Raw genomic sequence first — 8,721 nt, 5'->3', positions numbered from 1 at the left:
AATAAATAAATAAATAAATAAATAAATAAATAAATAAATTAAACAAACAAACTAGTACAGCTGGTGAGGATAAGTGCTATGGAGGAAAAATAAAGAGGAAAGAGGACACCAAAATGCTGGAGAAGGGGGTAACACTTTTAAATAGGGAAATGGAGAAAAGCCTCATTTAGGAAGTGATACGTGATATATACCAAATCAATAACACTGGTTATTTTTGGTAGTGGAATAGGATATGAAGGAGGGCTTATTTTACTATTTATTTAATTTTTAATTTGAAGAGCTATGGTTGATTTTTAATTTTTGTGTTTTTCACTGTTTTTTTCAAATTAAAGTATATGATGACATGCATTATCATATTCATCACATAGTAATTGCTTAAGAGACATTAGTATCCTCTTTCCTTTTTCTATTTATTTTTAGCTTAGAAGGATTATAGTTTCTGTCTTTGAATAATGGGAAGAGAGCAGCATTTAGAGGCATAAACCTCTTATCTTTCGACAAGAAAGTCCCAGCCTCCTCATTTAGACAGCAGGGTCCCAAGCCTTGCACTACCCATAGTAGAGACTGTTCTGTTTTGTCTGTGTATGACATCTTTGTTATTGAAAATCTAGAGTAGTTTATACTCTTTGGCTGGCTTGAAATTTCCAATTCTGCCCTTCTTTAACCAGGTTGATACAAATAGAGGAATTTACTCGTCCAAGGCTGCATAGCTAGGATAGCAGAACTGGGGTTGGAACGTAGGCCTTGTAAGCCTGTTCGCAGCTCGTTATTCACTTTGCTTGCTGCCTTTCTCCAGAAACTCTCCTCTCACGTCATTTCAATAATTTAACAGGCTTGTAAGATGGCAGGAGAGCATCTAGTGATAAGCTCCTGAAACAGGGCTGATTAGCACACCCAAAAGCATCACAAAAATCAACGAGAAGTTAAATTCACAGGACCTTTTGAGATAATCTCATGTTACACACAGGCAATGAGCAGCAGAGAAATGTTGTTCAACATTATATGCCAGTTACTGGCAGTACTAAAACCTAGGTTTCCTAATCTTTTAGTTCTTCTCCTAGCATGGCATTCATTCATCTATTCATCCATCCATCATTCAATGAATATTTATTTATTTATTTATTTATTTTTATTTTGACAGAGAGAGAGACAGCCAGCGAGAGAGGGAACACAAGCAGGGGGAGTGGGAGAGGAAGAAGCAGGCTCCCAGCGGAGGAGCCTGATGTGAGGCTTGATCCCAGAACACCAGGATCACGCCCTGAGCCGAAGGCAGACGCTTAATGACTGAGCCACCCAGGCGCCCCAATGAATATTTATTCAGTGTCCACTTTATGAAAGACATAAAAGACAAATGTGATCCTTGCATTTAAGGAGCCCTCAGTGATTGAATCACCATGCTAGCTTGGTAGCTTGATAAAAAGATGAGGTGATCCAATTTCCTACTTTCCTCATTCCATGATGGCTTGGTTTACAGTGAATGGGGAAACAAAGGTAGAACAATTTGGCTTCATTACATTCAGGATTTGATGTTGCCATAGAGGGGTTTTGAGCTATGGGGGGCCTGATGGCTTGGTGGCTTACTTGAGCTTTCATGTACTTTCCAGGAGTCCCATGGTAGTTGAAGATGACTTGGCTTGTAGTGTCATAATCCCACATTACTGGCTTCTGAAGTATATTCTTGTTGGGCTACTTGTTTATTTCTTGGATGCTAAGGATCTCCTGGTCAACACTCAAAGGAGTTGCCCAGAGTAATAACAAGCTTCAGCACATGGTGGCTTGAGGGCTTGAGGATTCCTTCTGGTAACCAAACCCCTGGGCATTGGAAACCAGAGTTTCAGGCCTTAAGGTGAAGTGGGATAAGAAAAATATTATTCAAGAGAAATATTATTTGCTAACCCTCCTGGGTTTCTTGCAGAGGCCATATCCAAGGTCTTGGTCAGAATATTTCATTTCATTTGTTGCTAACTGGTCCCTGGAGGAGAGACATGAGAAAAATCTGAACTCCTGGCCCCATAGGAAAGTTTCTTAATTGGAAGTCTCAGTGTTTTCACTAAAAGTTCTGGTTTGCTCCTTAAGGAAGACTTGACTGCTACTCTGCATGTGTGGATGATGCTAAATTTGGTGCTCCTTTCCTTTGTGATCATGTGTTTTCTGCTGCCAACAGGCTAACTCAAAGCAAACTAAGGAGCATCCATTGTTCTCCAAGCTACACCAGCCACTCCACCCCCTCCATAAAAGAGGTGAAGATAAACACCTTATTTACATAGTTTATGCCAGGGAATATAACATCATTATTTATTAAGCCACCCACCCCAAATACAAGGTATGTGATTTTGATCATCATTTGACAGATGAGGCTCAAAGACATAAAATAAGCTTCCCAAAGTCATAGAGTCAGCAAGTGGCAGAATCAGAATTTGAACCCAGATCTATTTGGCACCAGCGTTCACCAAATGTCCAAAAACATTTCATGATTTTAGATACCATGCTGACCAGGTGTCTAAGGGTCTCTGGTTCTGAAGATTTTCACCAAGAGAAGAGGTGACAGAATCTGGGTCATTTTTTCTTGCAAGGTTGAGACTAAAGACAGTGGCTTGTATTTATATCTCCTTACCAGGACACTTAGATGTCATTCACACAATGTCTTACTGAGCCCCATCTGTGGCTATTGCTATAACTTCTCAGTAGGACCACAACAGAACCCCATAATATAATTATGCTGTCTTAGAGATAGAACAGAGTGAGTTCAACTTTTCATCTTACAGAAGGGGAAAATGAGGCCCAGAGAAAAACGACTTTCCCAAGATAAATAAAGCTGACTGGGGATCGCTAGAACTTGAACACAGGTTTTTTTTGATTCTACTAGAATGTCTTTTAAATTATATCAAGGCCAGTTTAGGGAAGTTGGTGGTACAGTCCATGTCACTTGATTTCCATATCAAAGTTATTTTCACTGCACCGCATTAGTTTTCTTGCCTTCTGGATTTTTGTAGTGTGTGGACATCCATGAGAATGCTGAACTTGATACCAAAATGAAATAGACAGCTGTCCACGATCATTTTAAAAATGATTATATAGCCTCTTTGCTCCTGCCCTCCCCTAACTTAATATAGTTCTTTATTTTTAAAATGTTTAAAGATTGTATTTATTTATTTGAGAAAGAGAGAGAGATAGCAAGAGAACATGAGAAGGGAGGATAGGGAGAAGTGGATTTTCTGTGAGCAGGGAGCTTGACTCGGGGCTGGATCCCAGGACCCTGAGATGATGACCTGAGCCAAAGGCAGACACTTAACTGACTGAGCCATCCAGGTGCCTCATTTCATATAGTTCTTAAATTTCCAACATCAGGGATGCATTTCTATGAAAACTTTAGGACATATAAGCTTGTTTTATTTCAGCCATTAAAACCTTTGCAGGCCTATAAAGGCTTTCCTGGGTGTGTATGTGTAGGGGTGAAGGGAGTGAAGGATGGAGGAGTAAGGGTGAATAATTTGCAAATATCTCAATAAAAGCACACCAGGAATCCTACTTGCATAAAGACTTTTGAGACTCCCTGGAAAGACTCGGAAGAGGTCATTGAGAAAGACATGGAAAAAGCCTGTAAAGTTGCTATTAATATTTTGGGAGAGAAAAAACAGATCAAGAGGTTACCCCCAAGGTCTGAGACAAAGAGTATTTTATTTCTTTTTATATTATTGTAAATTATTTTCTTAATTTTATTTTCATATTTTTCATTGCTACAGGTAGAAATACAACTGATTTTTGTATTTGATCTTATATCCTGAAACTGCTGAGATAATTTAACATTTCTAATAGTATTTTGTAGATGCTTTAAGAATTTCAGCATACAAAATTATGTCATCTGTGAACAGAAATTTTACATTTTCTTTTTCAATCTTCATGGCTTTTAAAAAAAGTTTCCTTGCCTAATTCCTAGACTTTGCAGTATAACATTGAATAGAAGTGGCCTAGAGTAGACATGCTTGTATTTTTCCTGATAATAGGTGCTGGGGGAAGCTGTTAGTCTTTCACCATTAAATATAATGTTAGTTGTGGATTTTCTAGTGATCCTCTTAATCAGGTTGAAGAAGTACCCTTTTATTATTATTCCACTGAGTATTATAAATAATATGGTGTGGAATTTGACCATACATACTTTTTTGTATTCTTGTCCTATTCTTAGTATGAATTTTTTAAGATGAAAGCATAGAGTGAAAGAGAATACACATTTTGAAGACATTTCTTACATATTTCTGAACTCTGACTGGGTTGAGGAACTCATTTATCCTTTTCTCTGTGGTGGAAGCTGAACTAGGTATTTTCAGTAAGTCCCACCAATGAATAGACCTATGTAAAACACCTGGCCCTGGCATGAGATCCACCATGCACATGCCCTAGAATAGGTATCTAAACTAGGAATCTTTAGAAATAGAATCCAAACAATACTCCCTCTGAAGAACAACATGTTTGAAAATTACTTGGTGTAAGGAAAGTGTGTGGGGAATCCTTATTGCCTATTAGGTTTACTGGGGAAATGAGTAGATCCTCATACATTATTTATAGGCCTTTAATCTTCCTGGCTTAAAAAAAAAAAGTTAGTTCCTTACCTTTTACTATAGCTTCATGGTTCCCATCCTCATATCACACTTCTCCCCTCTTCACTTGCTGCATGCACTACACTCAAGCCACACTGGCTTTTATCAGTTCCTCTAATGCACCATGATCCTCAGCATAGAAATGTAATGTGTGTGTTCTCTTTGTCTGAAATGTAATTCCTTCCTCTGTTCACACAACTAATTCCTTATTTCAGCATAGTCATCACTTGTTCCAAGAAGCCTTCTCTAATTCACTTATTAGATAAAATCTCCTTATTATAAGCTCTCATATCATTTATTCTTAGTAATACTTGTATCCCAAGACCTACTTCTGTCTCTGGATTTTGTAAATGAAGATTATAAAACTAAAAAAATAACAAGGAAAATAAAAAACTCAATGGTGGGACTCAACAGAAAAATGGCAAGCCAGAGAAAAGAATACATAAACTTGAAGATACATAGATAGAAATTAGCCTATCTGAACAACAGAAAGAAAATAAACTGAGAAAGATCAACAGAAAGTTAGGGACCTGTGGAACTATATAAAAGATCTAATATTTGTGTAATCAGAGTCTCAAAAGGGGAAGAGAAGTAGGGAGGGATGAAAAGAAGTATATGAAGAAATAACGGCTGAAAAAATTTCCAAATGTACCAAAGTTATATAAACTTACAAATGCAAGAAGCTGAGTGAATCTCAAACAGGATGAACTGAAAGAAATCCATAACAAGGTACATCACCAAACTTCTCAAAACTTAAGACAAATAAAATAATCTTGAAAAATTTGAGAGAGAAATTGCTTATTACCTATAGGGGTACAACAATTTAAATGGGAGCACATTTTTTTATTTGGGATGATATTTTATATATCATCCCAAACCATGGAGGCCAGGGACACTTGGGTGGCTCAGTTGGTTAAGCATCTGTCTTCTGCTCAAGTCATGATCTCGGGGTCCTGGGATCAAATCCCATGTCCGGCTCCACTCTCAGCGGGGAGTATGCTTCTCCCTCTCCCTTTGCCCATACCTCCTCTGTCTTAAATAAATAAACAAAATCTTAAAAGAAAAAATCCACAAAAACAAAAGCATGGAAGCCAGATGGAAGACACACAACAATTTTTTTCAAGTGTTGAAGAAAAGAACTATTAACCCAGAATTTTGTATACAGTGAAATATCTTTAAATATGAAAGGGAAAACTCCTCACATAAAGGGAAACTAAGCATATTTGTCACTAGCAAACTTGATCTAAAGTACGGATTAGGGAATTTCTCTAAAAAGCAAGGAAACAACAAAAGAGGGAATCTTGCAACATCATGTAGGAAGAAAAATACAATAGAAAGTGCAAAAATAAGGGTAAATGCAATAGACTTTCTGCCTCTTCTTTTTTTTTCTTTTTTAAGGTTTTATTTATTTATTTGACAGATAGAGACAGCCAGTGAGAGAGGGAACACAAGCAGGGGGAGTGGGAGAGGAAGAAGCAGGCTCCTAGCAGAGAAGCCTGATGTGGGGCTCAATCCCAGAACGCCGGAATTATGCCGAGCCGAAGGCAGACATTTAACGACTGCACCACCCAGGCGCCCCAACTTTCCACCTCTTCTTGAGATGTCTAAATTCTGTTCAGGAATTGAAGAAAAATTTTTATACTGTCTGATGTGGCTCTCAGTGTACGTAGAGGAAATATTGGCTGGCTCAGTCAGAAAATCATGTGACTCTTGATTTTAGGGTCATGAGTTTGAGCCCCACATTGAGTGTAAAGATTAAATAAATAAATAAATGAATGAATGAATAAAAATATGGTAGTGTAAAGGGATATAACGGAGGGTAAGATTTCTTATTTCACTCAAACCGATAAAATGTTGATACCAGTAGACTACGATAAGTTATTTATATATTACATCATGCATAAAGAAACAAAGCTATGCCAAAAAGCTATACAAAGAAACACACACAGAAATACTAAGACAAATCAAAATGAGATTCTAAAGAATGTTCACAAAGCCAACAGGAAGGCAGAAAAAAGGAAACAGGAAAACAAACGAACAATAAACCAAAGAACAAACAAAAAACAAAAAAACAAAAATGCGACACATAATCCACAAGGAATTAGAAACTATGTAAAAAGAAAATTGTCAGGGCGCCTGGGTAGCGCAGTCGTTAAGCGTCTGCCTTCGGCTCAGGGCGTGATCCCAGCGTTATGAGATTGAGCCCCACATCAAGCTCCTCTGCTGGAAGCCTGCTTTTTCCTCTCCCACTCCCCCTGCTTCTGTTCCCTATCTGGCTGGCTGTCTCTCTGTCAAATAAATAAAATCTTAAAAAAAAAAGAAAATTGTCTACCTACACCAATTAAAATACAGAGATCAGTAGGAAGGATTAAAGAATGACCCAACTATATTCTCTCTATAAGAAAATCACTTCAAATATAATAATATATATGGTTGATTGTAAAAAGGTGTTACAAGATAAATCATAGAAAAACAAAAATAAAAATCAGGAGTGGATATCATAATATTAGCTAGAGGAGATAGTGCAAAAATAGTTATTGATAACAAACATTACATAATGCTAAAACTATCAATACATGAAAAATATTTATTAATTTTAAACATGTATGCACTAAAAAACAGAGTTGAAAAGTACATAAATTAAACCTAATAGAACTGAAGAGAGAAATGGGCAAATCCACAATTCTAGCTAAGGATTTAAACATGTTAAAACTACTAAACAAAAATAAGTAAGGATATAGAAAAACTCAACAACACCATCAAACCACAGACTTTATTCAATATTTATACATCACCACCACAAAAACAGAATACACTTTCCTTTCAAGTGCCCATGAAACATTGACCAAGATAGAAATTGTGGACTATAATAGAAACTTAACAAATGTTAAAAAATTGAAACCATACAGGATGTGTTCTCTGACCATGATGGAGTCAAACTAGAAACAAAAACACAAAGAAAAGGAAAAAAGAAAACCAGATAAATATAACTTATAAATACAAACATAAAAATCCTCAACATAATATTAACAAATAAAACTTGGTAATGCATACGTTGTGTGTTCACTTAAATAATTTTATATTATATATTTTTTCTATTTTACATATCAATTATTTATTTATTTATTTATTTATTTATTTATTTATTTATGCATAGAGAGATATATACAGAGTGAGACAGTTCACACCATGCCAAAAAGGTGTTTATTCTAGAGTTGCAAGATTGGTTCATTATTCAAAACACAATCAATGCAATCCACCATATTTACAGAATAATTAAGAAAATATCATGAGATTTTAAACCGAAAACTTTAATAAGAGATGAAGAAGGACACTATATCATAATAAAGGGGTGTATCCAACAAGAAGATGTAACAATCATGAATATTTATGCCCCTAACTTGGGAGCAGCCAAATCTATAAATCAATTAGTTAACAAACTTAAAGAAACTCATTGATAATAATACACTAGTAGTAGGGGACTTTAACACCCCCTCACAGCAATGGACAGATCATCTAAGCAGCAGATCAACAAGGAAACAAGGGCTTTTAATGACACACTGCACCACATAGACTTAACAGACATATTCAGAACATTTCATCCTAAAGCAGTGAATACAGATTCTTTTTGAGTGCACATGGAACATTCTCCAGAATAGATCACATACTAGGTCAAAAACCAGGCCTCAACCAGTACAAAAAGATTGAGACCATACCATGTGTATTTTCAGACCACAATGCTATGAAACTTGAAGTCAACCAAAAGAAAAAATTTTGAAAGATTGCAAATGCATGGAGGTTAAAGCACATCATACTGAAGAATGAATGGGTCAAGCAGGAAATTAAGGAAGAATTGAAAAATTACGGGGAAGCAAATGAAAATGAAAGCACAACAGACCAAAATCTTTGGGATGCAGCAAAGGCAGTCCTAAGAGGAAAGTATATAGCAATACAGGCATTCTTCAAGAAGCAAGAAAAGTCTCAAATACACAACGTAAACTTACACCTAAAGGAGCTGGAAAAACAACAGCAAATAAAACCTAAAGCCAGCAAAAGATGGGGAATAATAAAGATAAGAGAAGAAATAAATGATATAGAAATAAAAATAAGTACAATAGAACAGATT

The sequence above is a fragment of the Ursus maritimus genome (genome assembly GCF_017311325.1).
Source record: "Ursus maritimus isolate PB19 chromosome X unlocalized genomic scaffold, ASM1731132v1 scaffold_X1, whole genome shotgun sequence".
Lineage (NCBI taxonomy): Eukaryota > Metazoa > Chordata > Mammalia > Carnivora > Ursidae > Ursus > Ursus maritimus.
This window is presented reverse-complemented; position numbering follows the sequence as displayed.